General features: G+C 42.4%; 1 long non-coding RNA gene across 1 annotated transcript in view; it reads right to left on the reverse strand.

Annotated features, from left to right (window-relative positions):
• Window positions 1-344: 344 nt before the first annotated feature.
• The window catches only part of LOC129524799 (uncharacterized), a 31518-nt gene continuing 6817 nt past the window's right edge, over window positions 345-25045 (reverse strand). Inside the window, exons 2-4 of the long non-coding RNA XR_008668732.2 lie at window positions 9637-9842; window positions 2011-2122; window positions 345-455 (exon numbers count right to left, since the gene is read on the reverse strand). This is a non-coding gene — a long non-coding RNA (uncharacterized lncRNA). The remainder of the gene's footprint in view (window positions 456-2010; window positions 2123-9636; window positions 9843-25045) is intronic.

A 25045-nucleotide genomic window follows, 5' to 3' on the forward strand; every position in this document is an offset into this window, starting at 1 on the left:
ATAAAAATTTGCGATAGGCCCACACAGATCCTTCTTTATTAACACAGTACATGGCAAGATTTGGTGTCAAGTCGAATAGCTGCCGTGCTTTCAAGTTGGTACCAAGCATAAGGCATGTTCTAAGAAACCCGCGGCAACTGTAAGGTGATGTGGGAACACCCGTGCTTTCTACCAGTGACAGTCACGGATGTTGCCGATGCCACATTCCCGATGGAAGAAGATGCTAAATTTCACTTAGATCAAGTCAACATCCCCGTTTAGGTTTAGGAGTCCTGTTCCGAGGGATGCACCCGGGGCTGGAAATGGGATCCAGGGAGAGGCAGCACGGGGGACAGAGGTGAGGAGGGGCGGGAAGAGGGATGGCCACCGGCTAGGGCTGGCCTGACGTGAGACTGTGTGGGGCTTGAGCCCAGGGTTCTGAGTGCAAGTTCTCCATTGGATTGTGGCACTGGTCTCTAGTAAAAGACAGGCAATATAGATGCATAACAGTTACCACCCACAATAACGGTGGCTGGCAACAGCAGACTTACTGAGCACCCACTGTGGGCCATGGCTCAGGCTATCACATCTCATTCGCTATCTCAGTTAACACAGCGGCCCCGCAAGATCACTGTGACCGTGATGCTCAGCTTTCAGGTGAGGACGCTAGAACTCAGAGGGGTCACACCACCTGCCTGAGGCCATACGGCCAGGGGGCAGAGGAAGTCAGTATCAAACCTAGGTGGGGCTAATTCCAAAGACCATGATCTTAACTGCTGGGTGATGTTTAAAATGTTTATTTTGGCTGGGCGTGGTGGCTCATGCCTGTAATCCCAGCAGTTTGGGAGGCCGAGATGGGCAGATCACTTGAGGTGAGGAGTTCGAGACCAGCCTGGCCAACAGGGTGAAACCCCGTCTCTATTAAAAATACAAAAATTAGCCAGGCATGGTGACATGCACCTGTAATCCCAGCTACTTGGGAGGCTGAGGCATGAGAAGCACTTGAACCCGGGAAGTGGAGGTTGCAGTGAGCTGAGATCATATCACTGCACTCCAGCCTGGGTGACAGAGTGAGACTCTGTCATAAATAAAAAATAAATAAACAAACAAAATGCTTGTTTTATAATTTAGTAGGTTTCAAAAGCAACTCTTTATTTTTATCTTTGAAAAAATCATGTATGAAGTTGAGCAGGTCTCATGCTCTGGTGTACTAAGGTTGTGCCTTCTTGGGGAGTTACCTGTTCAGGTACCTGGCCTCGGTGCAGGATCTTTGGCAAACCTACTGGGACTTGATGTGGTTCTCATCAATTTGTGCTGACTCTTTAAATAGTACAGATCTTTACTGCTTTCTGAACAGTGAATATGTGTTTGGCATCTTCATTTAGAAATTCCTTCCCATTTGCCAAACATACAAAAATACCCCAGTGATGAATGCTTGAATGCTTGGGTTATTTGCTTTTTTTTTTTTTTGCACTAATATTTATTAGCAGTAGGATTCATTCCAAAATAGACCAATGTCCACATCATCAGATGGCAAAGGAGCCTCTTTTTGGAATAATCATTCTCAAGCCTGGCTAATCACCAGACCCAGTGAGGCAGTTACAAAAAACACAGGTTCTGGGCTGCCCCTTGGAGGTGTTGATTCCTCAGTACATTGGGGCCTGGGCCTCTGCATTTTTGGGGGGGCTGGGGGGGTCTTCCTTTGTTGCCAAGGCTGGAGTGCAGTGGTGCAGTCATAGCTCACTGCAGCCTCAAACTCCTGGGCTCAAGTGATCCTCGAGCCTCAGCCTCCCAAAATGCTGGGATTACAGGCATGAGCCACCATGCCCAGCCGGGCCTCTGCATTTTTATAGAGTCCCTCTGCTTGTACTGAAGACACACCAGTTTGGGGAGCAGCTTTGGGGGACCTCTGCTTTAGGACACTATTTGTCTGAACAATATAGAAAGTCCTGGGTTCATCATGAAGCATCTGAATAGCTACCAGACCTCTGAGCAAGCTTTCAAGTTACAGATTCTGGCTCTGCTACTTACAAGCTGAATGTCCTTGGACAAGTAACTTCATCTCCCCGAACCTCAGTTTCCTCATGTGTAAAATGATAGACCGTGTCTAATTCACAGGATGTGATTGAAGAGAAATGAGGACCTGTGGGTAACGCAATAGACACAGTGTCTGCGGTAAGAACCAAGTAAACGTTAGCTGCTATTGTTCCTACTACTGCTTCTAAAACTGCCCTTTGCCATGGTAAATATTCAGGTAGAGCATTTGCTCAAAGGAACCTGGGACTTGGGTACCGGTAATGATCACATCTTTCATAAGGAATGTTGCCATGTGGTCACCAAACTCTCAGAACACAAGGGGCTTAGGTGAAAATGTACGGGTCCCAATTCTGGAGTAGGTGGGACGAGGTTAAGGTGACAGAACTAGCCGGGACCCCGGTATTGCCACTACAATGCCCTGGGTGGCATGCTGAACCCTGAGGTGTCCAGGCTGGCAAGGCATTGCTACTCCAGGGACCCACTTGGTGGGTAGGGACAGTGACTGGGACACTGCAGAGGGGAGCAATGTGGCAGGATAGAAGAAACACACATGTAAATTCCAGGTCTGCCATTTATGAGCTGTGTGATCCCAGCCAGTCCTTTGGCCTCTCTGGTTAATCATACATACCCTTCAGGGATTTAAAAATTAAAGATATGATGTAAAAGGCTTGGCCAAAGGCCAGACACATCCTGGGCAATTGGTGATGATTGCTTTGATTAATACAGCAGCAGAATCTTGGGAGTCCATTACAGTTGAAGGGAGACCTCTGCCAGGGGCTGGGAGTGCCAGGTAGGGGGCTAGACGAGAAGAAGGGAGAACAGGAGGGTGCCAAGGCTTTTGACAAAGGCTTGAGACACAGGGCAGATGTCATCCCAGCTGAGGTAAGGCTTCCCCAGGCCTATCAGACAACAGCCTTGGAACCCCGTCCAATACCACCATGACAAAAAGTATTCTCAGTCAATGTGATCTGGAACCAAACATCCAAAGGAAGAAACTCAAATGTGTACAAACAAATAATCATTTAGTAAAGAGGCCAGAGACAAGACCTATTTACCCTAATCAACGCGTTCCTGTGTTCTTAGCCATACTCCACCAGAAACTGTAATGAAAAAAGAGATGCCATTCCCAGAAGCAATGGAAAAATACTTAGGAATAAACTTAATGAGAAATGCGTGTGACCTATATAAAGACAACTACAAAATTTTATTGGTGAAATAAAAGGAGACCAGAATAAATGGAGAGGCATACTGCCTTTCTGCATGGGAAGACCGAGTATTGCAAAAACGTCAAACCACCTCCATGTTAATTTGCAGATTTAATGCAATACCAAACAACCCCGCAAAAGGAACTTGATAAAATGATTCTAAAATTCATCTGGAAGTAACATTGATCAGAGCATCAAAGAATATTCTGGAAAAGGAGAGCACTGATATATAACCTTACTGAATATTAAAAGATATCATAAAGAGCAATAGTTGGAACAGGGAAAATATTGATGAAAAAAGAGAAATAGATTTTAATGGATTTGAATAGAATGCTAGAAATAGATGCAATCACATGTAAAAATAAAATATGATAAACCACCACAAAATAAGTGGGTGATGAGTTATTTAGCAAATGCTGTTGAAAAACTGATTAGCAATTTGAAAAAATAGTTTATAATTTAGATACACCTTAGACTTCAAAGCAAAACAACTCCAGTTGCATAAAAAATAAAGTTCAGATAAGAACCAAATACTGGAAAAGCTAGCTGAGAATGAATTTGGGTTTTTATTAGATCTTGAAATACTAATTTTAAAGGGACAATAAAATGAGTGATATAGAATATAAAATATACAATCATGTGATGACTAAGTAAAATATTTGCCTGGGGTCAAGAACCATGAGGGTAACAAAATGCTCAAGGAGATTTTTTTTTGTTTTAATAATATTTGGTCAGTAAATAAAAATTAAGGGTAAAACACCTGCAAATTATTTTTTGAATGATTAAATATTATAAAAATTTAAATACATATTAACACCTAATCCGTTTACCCACTATTACTCTTCTATTTTTAAAGAGTTAGAAAAACATTTAAGTCAATCTAATCTCCCAGGTATAATCTCTTACGAGGAGCTGTTGATAAGGGTTCTCATGAATTCTTTAACTTCTAAGAATTCCTGCTTTACTTCACTTTGATTTTCATCAGGCCATGGTTAAGCACTTTGTCAACTCGCCTTAAATATTTTTTATCTTTATTTGTTTGAGACAGGGTGTGGCTCTGTCACCCAGGCTGGAGTGCATTGGCACAATCATAGTTCACTGCGACCTCCGCCTCCTGGGCTCAAGCAATCCTCTCACCTCAGCCTCCTAAGTAGCTGGAACTACAGCTGCACACCACTACGCCAGGCTAATTTTATTATTATTATTATTATTTTGTAGAGATGGGGTTTTGCCATGTTGCCCAGGCTGGTCTTGAACTCCTAAGCTCAAGAGATCCACCTGTCTTGGTATCCCAAAGTGCTGGGATTACAGGTGTGAGCCACTACGCCTGGCCAATATTATTGTTTATGGTGGTAAAACTTTCAGCAAAGTGCACAATCTTAAGTGTTCAGCCCAACAAGCACCCTTCTCACCCATAAAAAAGCACAGCATCTACAACATCCAGAAGTTTCCCTCTGGCCAGCGCCCCAGCACTCCTTTCCTGGATTCCATATGAAGTAGGTTAGTTTTGCCCATTCTTGAACTTTCTGTAAGTGCACTCATATAGCCTGCACTCTTTTGTAGCTGGCTTCTTTCACACTTCATTCTGTCTGTGAGCTCCAGCCATATTGCTGTGTGTACTGGTAATTCACTTTTTCATGGCCGTGTGCTCTTGCATTGCGTGAAGATAGTACATTTTATTTATCCATTCTACTGTTAATGGGTATGGGAATCATTTCCAGATTTTGGCCATTATGAATAAGGTTGCAGTGAACATTCTTGTACATGTCTTTTTGTGGATGTGCAACTCATTTCTCCTACATGAATCCTTAGGGGTGCAGTTGATGGGTCACAAGGTAGATACATGTGTAACTTTAGTAGATACTGGCAGGCAGTTCTTCAATGGGGTTGTACCATTTCCCATCCCACCAGCCGTATATGAAAGTTTCAGTTGTTCCACATCCTCGTCAACACTTAATATTGTTGGTCTTTTAATTTTAGCCTCTCTAGTGTCACTTTACACTTTAATACCTTTTGCCAAAGCCCTTTCAGAGCCTCCAGCAAAGTTTCAGAGAGTTTATTGCCTATTGAGCCATGCTAAAGTTTGGAGGAGGGACCCGAGGGAAAGTTTAAACCAAATTCCAGGGGTGCCAAGAATCAATTCTCAGGAAGCCAAAGTTAGCATGAAATCCACAGGGCCAGAAGTAGGTAAGACACCTGGAAACCCACTCATGTAACAAGGACAACCTGAAGCCTGTGCTGGGCAGGACAGTCACGGATGCTGCTATGTCCTGGTCCGCCTGCAGCCTGAAAGTGGGAGAGCTGGGTTAAAGGCACAGGTGGGGAGGGACACCTCTTTCTGCTGTAAGCACAGACACACAGAACAGGTCCACGCCTGCCACAAGGCTATTGGTCCTTTCCCCAGTCCATGTGTAGGACTCTTTAAGCATAAGCCAAAAGCCTCCATCACTCTGGTTTCTGGGGTCTGCTGTGGCCCCAGCCTGGGAAGTAGGGCACAGGGCTAGGTGAAGTGGAGATGGGGCTGAAGCCCTCTCCAGGAGGCTACAGGGCAGTCCTTTTGGGGACAGCCAAAGATCCAATGTATGGAGGCTAGAGGGACAGAACACAGAGGTTAAGGAGGTGTGGTCTGGAAGGTGTGCCTGATGGCTCCAGCACAGGCAGCAGGCAGTGGCTGACACACGAGCACCAAGGTTTATGGGCCCCTTGTCTCTGACAGAAGGTCCTTGGCCAGCAGCTGGGAGTTGGGGAATATAACAGACCCACAGCCACAAAGAGAGGGGATTGGCAGGAGCTGGACGGGGGTCAGAGCCCCTGGGCAGCAGGCAATTAGGATATGAAGCAGCATAACCAGTGAGTGGGTGAAGGCAGGGGCTCAGTCCTGTGGGAGGAACCCACACAGCATAAGAGAGGAGACGTCTGTGGCTTGGAGGCTGCAAGGATCCCACATGCATCCAGGCAAAATCACTCTCCAGACATGGGCAAAAAGGAATCATCGTGGCAGCTGAGGCTGTTGGTGGGCTCCCCACCCCAGTCGTGCAGGTTCATCCATCTATTAAACACATATTTATTGAACACCTACTATGCACCAGGCTCCATTCTAAGTGCTAGAGATTCAATGGTGAAGAATCAGACCCGGATTGCTGCCCTTGTGGAGCTGACCTTTCAGGCGAAAGAGACAAGCAATAAATGGATAAAAGAAATGGATGCATGCAGATGAGTGCACTAAAGAAAAAATGAGTGATAAAGGGGACCATTTTGTTTAGATTAGTGGGGAAGGGCTCTGGTGAGAGTGTGAGCAGAATTGGAAAGACAAAGGAGCAAAGCATGCAGGCATCTGCAGGAATGAACATTTCTGGAAGAAGAAACAGTGAGTGCAAAGTCCTGAGGTGGCGGTGTGGTGGCTTGCTCAAAAACAGTGAGGAGGGCTGGGGCTTGGAGCAAAGCGAGCTGAGCTGGGAGGTTTTAGATAAGGTTAAAGGGGCAGAGGCCTCAGTGGGACCCCCCCGCCCAGGAGGACTGCTGAAGGCCTGGATGACAATGAACTTACAGTCTGGTCCAAAGGGGCTTTGTGGTGACCACCCCCCATCACCTCTTTATCCAATCATACGATGTATATTTACTGATGTTTGGCACAGAGAGAGGTGTTGGGGTCATGGCAGAGAAGATGAGCTTACAGTCTGGGTGGCTCCCAGCTGCTCCCACTGCATCTGCAGGAGAATCAGAGGGCCCCCCTGATTCTGAAGTTGTCCCCTCTGTCTAAACAGTGGCAAAATAACACCATATATTTTCTGTGTGCACACATCCTCCTGAGTGTCTGGCACTAAACTAGGAACAGAGGCTGCAGCAGTGAATGAAACAGGTTTGGCCTCTACCCTCACGGGGAGACATCTGGCAAATAAATGATGAAATGAAGGTGTAATTGTAACTGTGAGTGCAAAGGAAGAAACAGGCTCCAAGGGAGAATGATGGGGGAGACTCCTTTTGGATTAGGACAGCAGAGAAAGCATCCCCGACTTGTGACTCGTATCCAGGGGACAGTTGGGGTGAGAACATTTAGCAGAGAAGGAATGGTTTGTGCAAAGGCCCTGTGGCAAGACCTTTGTTTTGACCTGGGGCAAACAGAGTCTGGGTAAGGCCAGCTGAAGTCTTGGAGACCAAGAAGTTCAGATTTTTCCCAAGTGGATGGCAGTCATTGAGGGCTGTTGAGCAGGACAGTGATGTGTTCTTTGTGTGTTAAAAAGCTCTGTTTCCAAAGGCTGGGAAAGGGAAAAATTGTAACTTTTAGTAAGGAACCCTGGCAGACATCACCCTAATCAACTGGTCAAGGTTAATTCTGCCATCATCAGCGACGTGGTGTGGCTCTCGTATAGCCGTGCTGTGGAGTGGTGGGAAGAGCACTTCCACTCTGTGGTTCCTCCCTTGACCCATTTATGCCTAGTGTTCCATTATTGGAACGCTAAGCATGTGGGAGTTATTTACATCCTACTGCTCAAGGTCATCGCCAAGGTCTGATTGCAAAAATTCAAAAAATTGCAACCTCAAGCATAAATGAGTTAAACCCATAACCCAGTTTAACCATGAGAAACCCAGGTGACAAGCCTGTCCAGTGCTCTTCAAAACTGTGAAGGTCACAGCCCGGAGACTAAGGAGACGCCACTGGTGTCCTGAATTGGATCCAACACAGACCAAGAACAAGAATGGAAATATGAATGGAATCCAAATAAAATCTGGAGTTCAGCTGCTAGTGGCAAACCAATGTTGGTTTCTCAGTTTACAAATATACGGTGGTAATGTAAGGTGCTGGCGATAGGGGAGGGGTATACGGGAACTCTCTGTCGTTCTTGCAACTCTTCTGTAAACTTAAAATTATTTCCAAATTAAATTTTTAAAAATAAAAGCTCAATATGTTTACTTAGAGGAAAATGGGTGGCAGGACTGAAGAGATGGGAGTGGCAGCAGGAATATTTGGGCAGATGCCAGAGGGAAGCGGAAGGGACTGAACAGCACTTTGTGATGAAAAGGGTGTGTGGTGAGGGAGGGGTGAGGGAGGGGAGTGTCCGGATGACCTGGATCTCTGGCTTGGTCATTGGAGATGGAGGAAGACCCGAGAGGAACAGATTTGGGGAGAGCCTTTGCCTGTATCTGCCCGTGGCACCCCTGCATTTGATGACCTGGGCATGGGGCAGGGTTTTTCCAGGATCATGCCTCTTTGGGGAGAACACAGCCCCTGCCTTCTCAGACTCAGGAACTCTTCCATCCCCCAACAACCCCCCTCCCAGGGCTGATACAGAGCTGTGAGCTGGTGATGGGGTCTCTGAGGGCAGTCCCACCCCAGCCTTTCCATCCATCAGAACTGGAGCCTGGAAGTAAGTGAATTAGGGCCGGGCAGGTCAGGCTGGCTCCAGATCCTCAATCAGGTTTGCTGGGGAGGTCCCCAGGGGTCAGCCCAGCTCCCAGCTTCTGGAGAAAGGCTGCCAGAGGCCTTGGCTGGTGAGTTTCCTGGAATACTACTGTCTGGGCAGGGGCAGGGAAGAGGGTGGTGGTGGGGTGGGAGTCACAGGCACTGAGGGAGGGGGGCTGCTGCTGCCCGGAACCAGGGACTTCTTCCAGGACCCTCGGGGGCCCACATGCACAGGATCCCAGTGCCTGAAGCTCTGCCCACTCCTCTTCCCTGGCCTGCCTTGCTTGCTCTTTGACCTCGAATCTGGCTCTTTGTAGAAGACACTCTTTCTGTATCCCTGGGTCCCTATACCTAAGGCTGGCTCCTTCCTCTGCTTGTCAGGGGCTCTGTGTCTCTGGACAATTTTCTGCTGCGTCAGGGCTGCAGTTTATAATTTTTCCCTGAAAGAGTCAGACTTGGACTTTGTGTTAAGGAGAGAGAGAGAGAGAGAAAGTAGGAAAATCAAGGTCAAGTAAGAGACACAGTAAGAGACAGGCAGAGAGACAGGAAAAAAGAGAGAGAACCCCACATATAGAGCATAAGAGATGGGGAGGGAAGACAGAGTCAGAGAAAGATGCAAACACACAGAGTGCCAGGAAGGAGAAGCAGTGATGCCTGCAGGAGGTGTTGGGAAGCTCCATTCCCCATTTCATTTGGGCAACCCAGTCCTGACCCCTGGTCATCACTGGGCCTGCCTGCCCTCTCCCTGGACACTGTGCTTGGGTCTAAAACCTGTCCCCCGACTCCCAACTCACCATTCAGCTGCTGGCTCTGAGCCAGCTTCAGCTGGGGGGTCCTTCACCCTCTATGAGCACACGGCTCCACCCACCCTGAGCTCAGCAACATGGGAAAAGCCCCTCAGTTTCTCTGGGGCTCATTCATTTATTCATTCATTTTTGTGCCAAGCACAGTGCTGGGCAGTGGGGCATCAGCAGGGAATAGGGCAGAGGGGGTCTCTGCCTCCGTGGTGCTTACCATCTCTCAGGGGCCCTTGGGGTCTGGAGTGATAGAAGTGGAGGCAGCATCTCTTTGGACAGTGGCTCCCAGGAGATGTCTTGGCCACGGGGTGCCGTCTGGTCCAGGGGCCTGGGGCAGTGGAGGGAGGCCCTTATTACAATCTTATCCTTTCCAAAATCACAGTGACTTTCCAGTTTTTTTCTGATGCTGAAGCTGTGCCTTCCCTGATAAAGGAAGAAGGAGAGAGGGACCGTCAGCAGGAGGACTTGTGGCCTCTTACCTCTGACTTGTGTCTGGGGTGGGCCCCTTGTTATGGGGTATTTGATGATCTTCAGCATCCAGGTCTTACTGGACATCCAACATCCAGCACCTACCAGGTCGAAGCTCAAAACTCCAAAATGCTCACATTCTTCTCCCCACCCCCCGCCACCCCTTGGACCTGGTTTTTGCGGGGACTGGAGCTGTCCCAGGGTCTAAGGGCACATTTGACTAATGGAAGAAGAAAGAGAAGCCACAATGCAGATGTGTGGTCCTCTGACGAAGCCCTCCTGCCTCCAAAAGCTCCCCTGGTGGGGAGGAGGGCCGCACACCTGAGCCTTGATCTTCTTCCCAGTGATCGTGGACATTACACCCCAGTGCAGCATGGCCGGTTAAGTACAAGTGCCCATGAGTTCACAAAGAAGGGCTGTGCCACGTAGAGGTGAGGCAGATACACCCCACCCACACAAGGAAGCCGTGAGACCTGCAGGAGGGATGGGAGCCAGCAGGAGAAGGAGGAGTGAGGCAAGAAGGGATGGAGAGAAACTTCCAGGCAGGGTTCTGGAGAAAGTGCTTGGCAGCTCTGGGCACTGAAAGAAGAGGGAGTGGTGGGGAAAGGGGTGGGAGTGGGAGTTGGTGGCTGATGTGTTTTGGCTCTGTGTTCTCACCCAAATCTCATCTAGAATTGTAATCCCCACATGTTGAGGGAGGGACCAGGTGAGAGGTGATTGGATCATGAGGGCAGTTTCCCCCATGCCGTTCTCATGATAATGAGTGAGTTCTCAGGAGATCTAATGGTTTAAAAGTGTTTGGCAATCCCCTTCTCACTCTCTTGCTGCTATGTAAGACGTGCCTTGCTTCCCCTTCTTCCATGATTGTAAGTTTCCTGAGGCCTCCCTCCCATACAGAACTATGAGTCAATTAAACCCTCCTTTCTTTATAAATTACCCAGTCTCAGGTAGTGTCTTTATAGCAGTGTGAAAACAGACTAATACAGTGGCAGAGCCAGGTTCTGAGGGCGAGGCAGGGTGTCTTTGGGTACACACTTTAGAAAGATCATTCAGCAGGTGAGTGAGAGGATTGGACAAGTCAAGATTAAAGGTAAGGAAATGGGTTTCCCTATCTGTAAAATGAGATAATAATACCTGCATTACCGAGGGGCCAGACAGAGGGGGAAACTCTGTAGAACATCTGGTGTGGTGATTCCTAAATAAAGGGTGGACAAGAGCAGGTGCTCCAGGCCGGAGTGGGGCCCTCAGAGACGCAGGTGCAGGCAGAAGGCTCCCAGCCTGCGTACCACTGTCTCATGCACCTGGAGCCCTGTGAGCTCATGCTCGTTGATTGAGCAAGTGAATAACAGCCATCTGCTGGTCACCATTCCGTCTTTTCAGTGGCTTAGCAAGGCCAGGTGAGAGACACAGGCATAATATACCTCCCTCATGGCATTGTTGGCCATTTTGAGTGAGACCAGTTCATAAAGCAAATACGTGCATGTACGTCCTCAACCATGGTAGCCGCTGTGTTTTAGGACAAGGATGAAATGGCTGCTAGGGGGCCGTGGAGGTGACGATGAGACCTCCAGTCCTCTTCCTGGCACCTAGAACCTCTGCGTCCCAGTCATTAGAAAGGCTGTAGATCCCACCTACAACCCCCACACCCCCCACCAAGCCTCCCTTGCTGCATCTCCAAGTGCTCACCCTGGTCCAATCATTCCACGTCTCATGTGGTCCCTGCAGCATAAAGAGTCACAGCTGCAAGGGGCATGCTCTTTCCACCCTGGTCCCCTGCCCAGTTCTCTACCCCACAGCCAGAGGGAGCTTTTCCAAAGTAAACAAAGCCCATTACTGGGGGATACTCTCCCCTCAGGGCTGCAATTGCTCCCCACGGCGAAATAGAATGAAATGCCCCCACCCTGGCAACACCACCTCCTGCCCTGCTCCCAGCCACTCTACTCCGTCTGACTCAGGGCCTCTGCACTTTCTGTTCATGCTGCTGGGAAAGTTCTGTCCCCATTGCCTTTAGTGGCTGGCTCCTCAGTGTCATTCCGCTAAAATGACATTTTCCCTCCAACAAAGACCTGCCCTGACCAACTCATTTGAAGTGACGACTGCTTATTGTTTTCCCAGATTTATTTTCTTAATAACTTCTGAAATTGAATGACATTTTCTTATTCATGTATTTACTGCTTCATAGGTGTCAAAATCCAGTGCGTGCTCCATGAGCAAAGGGGACTTGTCTCCCCAGCAGCAGGGAAATGTCCAGCCTGTGGTGCACATCCAATATAGAATATAGAATACAGCATGTAATGAGTAAATGGACGGTGAGGGAGGGAATGGTGGCAGTGGTGGTGGTGGCAGGAGAGGGAAGGACGGAGGGGTAGGATGAAGCTGAAGAGGAGGAGAAGGTGGTGAGGACTCCAGTGAGGATGCTCTGTGCCCCTCACAGGTCCTCATCTGTGCCTTGCTGGTCCCCTAACTTATTAATATCTCAAAGGTTGCACACTGCTCTCAGGGCCAACTCTGAGCATCCTCCAGTCCACAGAACACCCCCAGAGCCCCAGCCACAAAGCCTAGCCCTCCTCCCTGTTCAATATTCAGCTTAAACTTTACACACCCTGTTTAAACATTTCAGCACCTTCTCATCCATTCTGGGCCTCACCAAAAATAAAAATATTTTGGTAGTGCAAATCAAAGCAAATATTTGATACCACTTGGCATTTTTCAGTGCATTAATTAGCAATTTGCTGGATAAATATTGCTCTGTAAACCAACAATCATTTCCCAATAATTAAAAGCCAAGTCAGATGTTATCGGAAGAGTCCCCAGTGTGTGCACGCACTCTGGGAATGCAGTCCTCTCGGTTATGGCTGGAGAGGAAGGGGCCAGAAGTGGATGTGGGTGGTCCCGGCTGGTCATTCCAGCTTTGACTTTGGAGGGAGGGAGCTGGAAGAGGAAATGGGCTAGAGGGTGATGGACACCCATCCACTCTATGGGGGCCTGGGTCTCTCAATGACCCACAGATCACTGTGGCAAATATGACACTATTGGCCAAAGTTTTGTGATTAGAATGGAAGTCAGTCTACAGCAGTGGTTATGTGCATGAACTCGGGAATCCAACAAATGCAGGGGAGAGAGTCCCAGACAAGCCACTCACTGTCTGTGTGATCTTGGATAAGCCAGGTCCTTCATCTGTGAAATGGGTATAATAAAAGCTCCTACTTCACAGGACTGTTCTAAGGATGAAAGGGTGGATTGCATGCGTTTAGCACACGGTGCACGCCCAGCAAATACTGGTTGTTTGTTGTTGCTGCTGCTGTTTTCCTTCTCTGTGATGTGCCCTGGGTCTCATCTCTCCCTACCTTTAAGCTCTTACCCACTACTGCTACCAAGGGAAGGGGTGGATTAAATCTTTGCCAATCATCTCTTTGCTTAGCCTCTCTCCAAAATATCTTCCTGGTCTGTGAAGCAAAATCCTCTTGAGTGAGTGTGTACTCTCCAGCTGATGCCAGCTTGGCTCAGCGGGGAAGGAGGGCGGGGGGAACCCAGCAGGTGGGGTTCTGTAGGGCCAGGGGCTGCAAGACGGATGCTCTCTCTCCCCTAAGCTGAGTGGTCTCAAACCTGGGGAGACCATGGTGTCTGGGGTAGATGGGAAGCCAAGCGTGTGGCTCAGGAAGCTTGACAGCCTGAGGGAGCTGAAAGAGGCATGGACGGGTCAGGCTGTGGAAAACAATGGTGAATTGAGCATTTTTGTTTAAGTGCTTCCTCCCTCCTCCTGTTAAAGTAGGGGAGGAGCGAGGACCCTTGCCACCGGGAACACAGGTGAGGATGATACTGATGCATTAGAAGCTGGAGGAAGCTGCCTGGGGGAAGGCTGGGCCTTGGTGGGACACATTGTGTGAGAGGGAGGGGCCATCAGAGGGGAGTAATTAGAGCTTCCACTGATTTCACAGCTACCACGTGCCAGGTCCCATGCTGAGAAGGTGGCACGCATCGTCTCAGAGTGAACCCTCCTCTCAGCACTGGGACCAGGTGCTGTCACTGACCAGGTTTTGCACAAGAGGAAGCTGAGGCCCAGGAGGCCATCCCTGAGTAACTACGCACAGTTACTCAGCTGATAAGTGGCAGAGATGGGACTTGAAGCTACGGCCGTCTAACTCCTGGACCATGTTAATTGCCAGGCTAGGTGGCTTCCCTAGGCATGAGGGATCCCCTCAGAACTGCATAACCTGCCACAGCACAGGGAGGCAGATGAGGTGGGCTGCAGGGCAGGAGGTGGGAGCCATTTCTGGAAGCACCTCATGCAGTGAGACAAGGTGCCAGCTTGCGGCTTGCATTGGAGCTGGCTCAGTAGAGGGAGGTGCAACCTCAGCAGGGTCCTGGCATGGCCATGCCTGAGACAGAGGCAGGGCCACACTCCAGACACTAGACATTGCCCCAGCTTCAGAAGCCAGGTTCACTCGCGAAGCACTGATGTTCCCATGGCATGGGCGCCTTAGCATCTCACCTTCTTACTCCCCTTAGACATTGAAACTCACAAAGAGCAAGAACTCCAATGTTTTCCTCCTCTCCTACTCCCATCATCTGGGCCTGGAAGATTAGAACAGGGCTCCCATCTCAACCCTCAGGGATGGACAAATATAGAATAAGAGAAGGGAGGAAAGCCATGGGCCCTATGAAAAGACTCAGCAGTTCTCATAAAGGAATCAACACAAATGTTTCCCTTGAGACAAACTTCCTACCAGAATCAACAGAAATCTTTAGAAAAATCTCCAATTTGTGTGCCCATTAAGATTCGAGGGGGTATTTATCGTATATCTGAAAAAGGCATCCTCTGAGATTGAAAAAGATGATTTTCAGCTGAAAAGTGCAACTGTTACATTTCAAAAGGCAATGGAAGCAGGAAATAACAGATTGAAGATGCAGAAAAATGGAGTGGAGTCCTTTAAAAGATGGGTACCAAGAAACCCCCCATAATTCATAAGAAAAGAATAAAAGATGAATGTGCTTAGTGAAAAGATAACCTCGAGGAAAGATCCAAGAAATAAAATAGCCAAAGGAGTCATTAAATCAAATTGCTCTTTGAACATTAGCTGAAGTTAATGAAGAGACCTATGGCCAGGTGAAACTGAATTTCAAGGATTCAGGGAGAAAATCCTGTAAGTATTCAGACACGAAAAGAAACTGTTGGCAATAGTATTCATTATAGAATAATTTGGCTATGTGTGCAGAGGGCCAAAATAACAATGGCTAAAACAATAGAAAAATATTTCTGTGTCATGTAATAGTCAAAAGCATGTGATTCAAAGTTTGCTCTGCTCCATGAAGTTTCCCAGGGCTCTGGGAAAATATTGAGAGCATAGACTCCTTCTATCTTGTTGCTATGCCAGTCTTAGATGTTAGATTTGTTTGCAAAGATATTTGTTATAAGCAGCAAAATGGAGTAATAATAAAAGAAGAGCACATCCCTTTCCCCTTTCAAATCCCCACCCAGAGTTGCCACACATCACCATCCACGTCCCATTGGTCAGAACTTAGTCACATGACCACCCCTAGCTGCAAGGGAGGCTGGGAAACTATGTGCCAAGCTGAGAAGCTATGTGCCAAGCTCAAAATTAAGGTTCTGCTATTTTAGAGAGAAGAAGAGAATGCTTACTGGAAAACTCTTACCCAATGCACTAAAACTTGAAATGAAAGATGAAATGAGAAAAAAGCAAAAACAAAAAAAGTCAACAATTCTCTACCACTAGAAATTTCTTAAATTATCTATAAACTTGTACTTGGGTCAAAGAGGAAATATAAATAGAAACTGCAGGAAATCTAGAAGATAAAGATAGAAAACTACGTATCAGAACCTATGAGAAATAAAGTAATGCTCAGAGGAAAAGCCTTAAATGTTATCAATACACAACAAAGATGAAAACAAGAAAATTAAACATCTGATCTGAGAAGTTAGACAAAGAACAACAAAACAGGACAGAAGCAAGAAATTGATAAAGATAATAGAAGAAATTATGAGTAAATAAGCAGAAAAATAGAACTAATGACATGAGGAAAACAATAAAATAAACTGCAAGATAACCTAATAAAGAAAATGGACAAGGAAGCCCAAATACACAAAATAGAAAATTATAAAAGAAAAATAACCACAGAAAGAGAAGAAAGTGAAGAATCATGAAACTGCTTTGCTTGACTTTATGCAAATACATTAAAAAACATAAAATAATTTGACATTTTTTTTTCAAAGTGTGAATGACCAAACCTGATTTCAAAAGGAGGAAAAATCTACTCATTTCCATTTGGAAATTGTTCAAGTAGCTGAAGAGCTCTCTCCCCAAAAATACCACGCCCAGATTATCTCACAGGGAAATTCTACCAAGCCTCTAATAAGCAGATAATTACAATATTATTTAAACTATCAGAGCGTTAAAAAGGGGGGAAATATTTTTACTTATTTCAATAAAGCAAATGGAACATTGACACCCAAATGCAAGAAAGATTGCACAAAAAAGAGAAACCACAGTCACTTATGAAAAACAATGCAAATAATCCTAAATAAAGCTGAGGTAAACCAGATCTACAGCACATTAAAAGAAAAATACATTATGACCAAATGATGTTTATTTCGTGAATGTACAAATTGTGTAATATTAGGCAACATATAATACAATTTATTATAGTAATAGACGTAGGGAGAAAACTTACATTAACATCTTCATAGACACCAAAAAGCCATTGACAAAATTCTGACGTTCATTTTTGATATAAACATTTAATAAAATAGGGATGGGTGGATTTTTCCCTAATAAGATGGAGCACATCTGTCTCTGCACAAAAGTCAGTATCATGTTTAATGAGAAGGCACCAGAAGTATCCCCACTAAAGTTTCCTCACTGAAATCAGGAGCAAGACAAGAATATCTGCTATGACACTGTTGTTAAACATTGAGCTGAAGGTACTTGCCAAAAGAAAGAAATTAAAGTGGTAAGAAATTAGAAATGGAACTCAAACAACATTATTTGCAGATAATATGGTCATATATACAGAAAACACAAGAGAATCACATTTAAAACTACTATAAACAGCAGGAGAATTCAACAAGGTAGTAGTGTGCAAATTGATATGTGAATGCGAACAGTTCTTGTGTACAAAAGCAAGCAGTTACAAGGTAGAGCGGAATAAAATACCTCATTTATAATAGCAGAAAAAATTCAGGAATAAATTTATCAGAAAATTTGCGTAACTTGTAAGAAGAAATTTAGAACACTTCTGAAAGTTCTAAAGAACGTTTGAACAAATGGGAATACATTCAGTGTTCTGGGGTAGGAAGACGTGCTGTCATGAAGGGTAATTTCTCCCCAAGTTAACTGATAAATTTAATGCAATTCCAATGAAAGTGTCTATATGCTTTTTTTAAAGAAAAACTAGACAAATTGATTCTAAAATCTACATGAAATACATAAAAATAAGAGTAACCAGAAATTACCAAAAAAAAAATTGTCATGAGAGATACTAACCCTATAGTCATTCAAGTCTAATAGGTACCAGATAAGAGACAGGCCAGTAGATGAGAAAACAAAGCCAAGATTTAGAGCCACATATGTGCAGAACTTTAGTATAAGTTAAAAGTGCCACCTTAAGTAGAAATGTGTGGCAGAGAAATGTTCGATATTATAATGATTAAACCAGTATAACTATTTAATTTGTACCAGAGTATAAACCAGAGCAATAGTGGGGGGCATCATCAAACTTCTCGCAGTATTTCACTTCTGCAATAGATAGCCAATATATAAAAACATGAGTGATCCAATTAATATTATCTATAAGCTTATTTTTGGTAACTATATATTTGAGGTTTTTGCCTCAACAAGAAATGTACATTGCTTTCAGATGTCCATGAAATATTTTTAAAATTGATTGTTAACTAAGCCAGAAAGAAGACATGCAATACTTCCACCAAATGAAGAAATTATACAGGCCACATTTTCCTGACCTCAGTGCAATGAAACTAGAAATTAATTACAAAGAGCGTAAGACAAACATCTTTGTGAAAATGAAAAATCACTCTGCTAAACAGTTATTTTGTGAGACAGGAAACCACACGGCAGTTGCAGAATATTTAGAAAAAAGACAATGACAAAATGACACATTAACACACAGGGGATGCAGCTATTCCTGTACTCATAGGATCATTCACAGCTTTAATTGCTTTTATTATTAAGTGAGCAAGAATGAAAATAAATGAGCTAAGTATCTAATGCAAGAAATTTTAAAAAAAAAAGAGCAAAATCGAAAACAGAAGAAAGAAATTAATGAAGATAATAGCTACTTTAGTCCATGTGTATGGGTTCAAGTTGACAAGGGGTGGACTTGTGATGGTTAATACAGAATGTCAACTTGATTGGATTGAAGGATACAAACCATTGATCCTGGGTGTGTCTGTGAGGGTGTTGTCAAAGGAGATTAACATTTGAGTCAGGGGGCTGGGAAAGGCAGACCCATCCTTAATCTGGGTGGGTCTAATCAGCTGCCAGAGCGGCTAGAATCTAAGCAGGCAGAAAAATGTGAAAAGAGAGACTAGCCTAGCCTCCCAAACTGCGTCTTTCTCCTGTGCTGGATGCTTCCTGCCCTCAAACATAGGACTCCAAGTTTTTCAGTTTTGGAACTCCGACTGGCTCCCCTTGCTTCTCAGCCTGCAGACAGCCTATTGTGGGACCTTGTGATAGTGTAAGTTAATACTTAATAAACTCATATATATATATATTCCATTAGTTCTATCCCTCTAGAGAATCCTGACTAATACAGTCCATCTTGTGCTGCTGTAACAGAATACCTGAGACCTGGGTAATTTATAAAGGACAGAGATTTATTTCTTACAGTTCTAGAGGCTGGCAAGTCTAAGGCCGGTGAGGGCATTCTTGCTGGTCATCCCATGGCAGAAGGTGGAAGGGCAAGAAAGCACATGAGAGAAAGAGAAGGGAAGGAAACCAAACTCATCCTTTTATCAGGAACCCTCTCCAGTGATAACTAACCTACTCTCATGACAATGGCATTAGCTAATCACCTCTCAAAGGTCCCACCTTCTCATCACTGGGGATTAAGTGGGGGTCACATTCAAACCTTTGCAATATCTGAAATTAATGATACGGAAAATTTTAAAGGCAGATGTGATTTAAAACCCAAATGCTACTTCTTTAGAATCATCTACAAAAGAAAACAGTTTTCTGGTAAGATGAATCAAGAAGAATATAAAAAAGAAGGTACTATCATAAATGAGAAAGCAGTTGAGACCATAGATGAAGAGGTTATTTTCAAATTATAAAAGAATATTACATGAATAAATTTGAAAATCTCAAAATGAAGAATTTCCTAGGAAAATATAAAGTTATAAAACAGAAAATGTAAATATACAAATAATAACTAAGATAGAAGTTTAGAATATGGATAAAAAATCACTTGGCCCAATGCATCTTTCAGAACCAAGCAAAAAGATATTTTCTGAACCATTTAATTTGTACCAGAGTATAAAAGAGACAGAAAGCCTCCCTATTTTTTTATGGGTGTGTATGAGTTCCTTAGATATTCTGGATAGTAATCAGTGTATGAATTCCATGAAAATCTCTGTTGGGGTTTTGAGGGGAATTATATTGAACTTATTTAGGGAGAATTGTATGATGTTGAGCTTCTCCAGTTATGAAATGATACATCTTTTTTATTTATGTAGGGTGTTTTGAGTCTTTCAACAATCTTTGTAACTTTCCCTATAATTTTTAAAAATGTATTTTAGAGATAGGGTCTTGCTCTGTCATCCAGGCTGGAGTGCAATGGTGTGATTACAGCTCATCACAGCCTTGAACTTCTGGACTCAAGGGATTCTCCCACCTCAGCCTCCTATAACTGGGACTAGGGACATGTGCCATCATGCCTGGCTCCTATATAATTCAAACACAGCTCTTGTTAGATTTATTCTTAGGTACCTTATAGGTTTTGTTTCAATAATGTTTTTTAAATTAAAAATTTGGTGGCCAGTAGATACATGAAAAGATGTTCAATATCGCTAATCATTAGAGAAATTGAAACCACAATGAGACAACACTTCACACCCATTAGGATAGCTACTATCAAAAGGTCAGAAAGTAGCAAGCACTGACAAGGATGTGGGGAACATTGAACCCTTGTGCCCTGTTGGTGGGAATGTAAAATGGTGTAGCCACTATGGAAAACAGTATGGTGGATACTCAAAAAAGTAACAGAATTATCATATAATCCAGCAAACCCACTTCTGAGTGCATATGAAAAATAACTGAAAACAGGATCTTGAAGAGTTATTTGCCTACCTATGTTCATAGTAGCACTAGATGAAATTGCCAAGAGGGGTAAGCCACTTAAATGTTTGACAGATGAATGGATAAACAGAATGTGGTGTGTACATACAGTGGAATATCAGTCAGTCTTAAAAAGGAAGAAAATTTGGACAAACGCCACAACATAAATGAACCTTGAGGACATTACGCTAAGTAAAACAAGTCAGTCATGCAAAGACAAATACTGTATGATTCTACTTAAATGAAGTATCAAAAGTCAAATTTGCAAAGACAGAAAGTAGAATGGTGGTTCCCAGAGGTTGGGAGAAGGGGGAAATGGGGAACATGTTTAATGAGCATAGAGTTTCAGTTTTGCAAGATGAAAAAGTTCTGGTGATCTATTGCACAGTAATGTGAATGTACTTAAGAGAGTGAACTGTACATTTAAAAAGGGCTCAGGTGGTTCATTTTATATGTTTTTGCCACAATTAAAAAATTAATGATAGAAAAAATGTGAACTGTTTTTACTGGAGCATAAAATTAAATATAGTTAAGTTCACTTTAGTGTATTGGTCTTATATCAAGCAAACTTGCTCAAGCTCTTCTGTGTAGACTAATAGTTTGTGTGATGATTTTGTTGGATTTTTTTATGTAGACAAGCATATCATCTGCACATACTAAAATTTGTGTTTTTTTCAATTTTTATATTTTTATATTTTGACTTTTATATTTTATATTTCTTTTTCTTGTCTTATCGTGTGGTCCACAACTTCTAGTACACTGTTAAATAAAGTAGTTATAAAGGATATCTTTGTCTTACTTCTGATTTTAAAGAGAATGCTTCTAACAATTTTACCATCAAATAGAATGCTTGCTATAAGTTTTTCATAGATTCTCTATATCTTCTCTATTCCTTTTTTGTTAAGAGTATTCCCTGCCATGAATGAATGTTGAACTTTATCACATGTCTTTCTAGATATATTGAAATAGCTTTATGTTTTTTCTTTGCTAATTTGTTAATGAAGTGAATTCCATAATTTCTTTACATTCAGTTATCTTTGTATTCCTTGCATAAATCCAACTTCACCATTTTTTTTACAATACTGGAGTTTGTTTATTAATATTTCATCCATGATTTTTGCTTTTATGTTTATGAGATAAGTTCTATTTTCCTTTATCTTACTGTCTTTGTCTGATTTTTGAATGAAGGTATTACCAGACTCCTAGAAAAAGTTGGGAAACATGACCTCTTCTTCTATTCTTTGAGATAATTTAAGACTTATATAATGATTAGTTTTATGTGTTAACTTGACTGGGCCATGGGTGCCAAGATATTTCGTCAAACATTATTCTGGGTGGGTTTGTGGGAGTGTTTTGGATGAGATTAACATTTGAATTACTAGACTGAGTGAAGCAGATTGCCCTCCCTAATGTGGGTGGCCCTCATCCAACCAGTTGAATGGCCAAATAGAACAAAAAGGCTGACTCTCCCACAAATAAGAGGGCACACTCCCTGCCTGAACTGCCTGGAGATGGGACATCAATTTTTTCCTGCCTTTGGTCTCTGATGGAAACATTGATTCTTCCTGGGTCTTAAGTTGCTGGCATTCAGACTGAAACTACACTAGCAGTTCTCCTGTGTCTCCTCCAGCTTGGTGACTTCAGATCTTGGGACTTGTCAGCCTCCATAATTTCATGAGCCAATTATTTATAACAAATCTCTCAATCTCTGTCTCCATCTCTGGCATGCTCTCTCTCTCTCCCTCTCTCTCTCTCTCTCTCTCTCTCTCTCTCTCTCTCTCTCTCTCTCTCTCTCTCTCTCTCTCCCCCTCTCTCTCTGTGTGTGTATGAGACAGACAGAGAGAGAGAGATAGAGAGAGAGAGAGAGAGAGAGAGAGAGAGAATATATACACACACATTCTATTGGTTCAGTTTATCTGGAGAACCCTGAGTGGTGCAACTGGGATTATCTGTTAATTAAATATTTGGTCAAAGTTGACTCTGGGCCTGGTGGGGTTTCTTTTGCATGGTAGATAGGTTAGATTTTACATTAATGATTCAATTTTTTGATGATTACAGGTTTTTTCTGAGTTTTTAGTTCTTCCTGAGACAGTTTTGATACGTCACATTTTCCAAGCAAACTGGCCATTTTCAATTTTATTGGCATAAAGTTCTTCAAAATGTTCTTTTGTGATTTTAAAAATTACTTTTTGCTGTATTTCTTTCATTTGTCAGTTCCTAATATCATTCATTTGTGCTTTCTCTTTTTCTTAACTAACCTTTGGTTTTGCTGATTTTATCATTGTTTGGTTTTAAGTTTAATTATTTTCTGCTCTTATATTTATTGTTTTCTTCATTTTTCTTTCGTTGGGTTACTCTGTTGTTCTTTTTCTAATTTCTTGAGTTGGGTGCATAGCTTATTATTTTTTAATCTCTTTTCTTGTCGAATGTAAATGCCCTCCGAGTACTACTTTAGCTGCATCCCATACATTTTGATATGTACTATTTGTATTATCCATAATTATTCTTTCTTTGACCCATAAATTATTTACAACTATGCTGTAACATAGGGTTTAACAGCTTATCTTTTATTAATTCTAATTTTACTGCATTATGGTCAGAAGAAATGATCTGTGTGCTAACAGTTCTTGGAAATTTGTTGAGATTTGCTTTCTGACCTTGTATCCATCAGTTTTTGCAAACATTTCGTATGTACTCGAAATATAGAATGGGTTTTCTATAATTGTTGCAGGATTCTATGTTTGTTCATTATATCAAGTGTGTTGTCTTATTTAAATCTTCTATACTCTTGCCAAATTTTTGTTTCCTTGATCTATAAATTATTGATTAATTTTATTTAAAATTTTCCACTATGGTAATGGATTTGTCAATTTTAAAAATAATCTAGTACATTTTTGTTTCATATATTTTGTGAGACTGGCGTTAGGTGCGTACATAGTAATATAACACAACTGCTATATATTATAAGTGAGATGTTCCTTTTATCATTGTCATTTATGATGTGTCTCTAATGATAATTTTGCCTTAGAGTCTGTTTTTTCCCTCAACTTTTATTTGGATAGTATTTTCTTTGTATAACTTTTCTTTTTTACTTTCTATATTTTTGTCTTCAAATAACTGGATTTTGATTTTTAAAATTCAATCTGAACATCTGATTTTAAATGCATAAAGTTTAGTCCATTTATGTTTATTGTAAGCTGATATGCCTATATTTAGTCTATTACACTACTTTGCACTTTCTTGTTTACCATAGTTTTCATTTGCTTCATTTCTTTTCTTCTTTTGAAGTAGTTGAATTTATACTCCCTTTCATTCCTCTGCGTTTCATTTCTAGTCTTATAGTGCTTACCTTTAAGATTTTTTTGAATAAACCTTTAATTTTAGAATAATTTCAGATTTATAGAAAAATTATGAAGACAGAATAGAGGTTCTCAGAAACCTCACACTGTTTTCTCTATTTTTCGCATCTTAGGTTAGTATAATTCACTTGTCACAATTAATGAGCCAATATTGATCCATTGTTATTTTTACCTAAAATATATTTTTATTCATATGTCCTTAAAATTTATGTAATTTTTTTCTGTTCCAGGATCCCACTCAGGATACCATTTATGTTTCCTTAGGCGCCTCTTTACTGTGATAGTTTCTCATTTTTTTTTTCATTTTTGATGGCAGTTTTGAGGGGTAAAGGTCAATTGTTTTGTAGAATATCCCTCAGTTGGGTTTTTTCATGATTAAACTGAAGTTATGGATTTTGAAGGGGAAACCACAGAGGTAATATGTCATTTTTGCATCACGTCATATCAAGGATAAGTACTATCAACATGACAACTCTGTTGATGTTGATCACCTGTATGAAGGAATTTTGTCATCTTGCTCCCTGTGAAGTTACTCCTTTCCCCCCTTTTTCATACTCTGCTTTTTGGAAGGAAGTTTCTACATGCACACCACATTTAAGGCATGGGGAGTCACACTTCACCTCCTTGAGGGCAGATTATTTACACAAATTATTTGGAATTCTTCTGCGTGGGAGATTTAATTCTTCTCTCCCATTTGTTTATTTAATTTAATTTAATTTTTAATTTTTGTGGGTACATAGTAGGTCTATATAGTTATGGGTTATAGCAGACATTTTAATACAGGCATGCAATGTGAAATAGTCACACCAGGGTAGATAAAGTATCTATCACCCCCAAGTATCCCAATTTGTTTATTAATTCAATTATTTATTCATATCAGAATGGGCTTATGAATATCTTAAACTTTGGGTTATAATCCACTACTCCTTTATTTATTTTCTTGCTTAAATTGTTTCAACTTTCTGGCACTACAAGATGCTCAGGTTCATTTTATATATTTCTATCCCTACTACTAGAATCCATCATTTCTCTGAGAAGCCTCTTTTATTGGAGAACTGCATGTATTAAAAACTTACATTAAAAATTGTAACATTAATACTTGACTTAACAAATATTAATGTTAGCCAATAATAACGACCCTCCTCCTTTAAAACTATAAACATGTAAAATTCAGAATACCCTTTTTTGGCTTACATGGTATTCTTACATGGTGTTTTAGTCCTATCTTATTTTTATACCTCCAAAATTCATCATTATTATTGACCTATACAGCCCAAATCTTATTTTAACATTTCTTTCTTCTCCATCACTCTTGTATCTCCCTCTTTCCTTCTGTGTTCAATTTCATTCTACTTGAAATAAACCCTGTAGTAGTTCTGTAGTAGGAGCAGTCTGAGAATTACATTTGTTTCTCCCTTATCATTGAGCGATAGTTTAGCTAGATGAGATTCTAAGTTGACAGTCATTCCTCTCTTATCACTTTGAAAAT

The sequence above is a fragment of the Gorilla gorilla genome, chromosome 13 (genome assembly GCF_029281585.2).
Source record: "Gorilla gorilla gorilla isolate KB3781 chromosome 13, NHGRI_mGorGor1-v2.1_pri, whole genome shotgun sequence".
Lineage (NCBI taxonomy): Eukaryota > Metazoa > Chordata > Mammalia > Primates > Hominidae > Gorilla > Gorilla gorilla.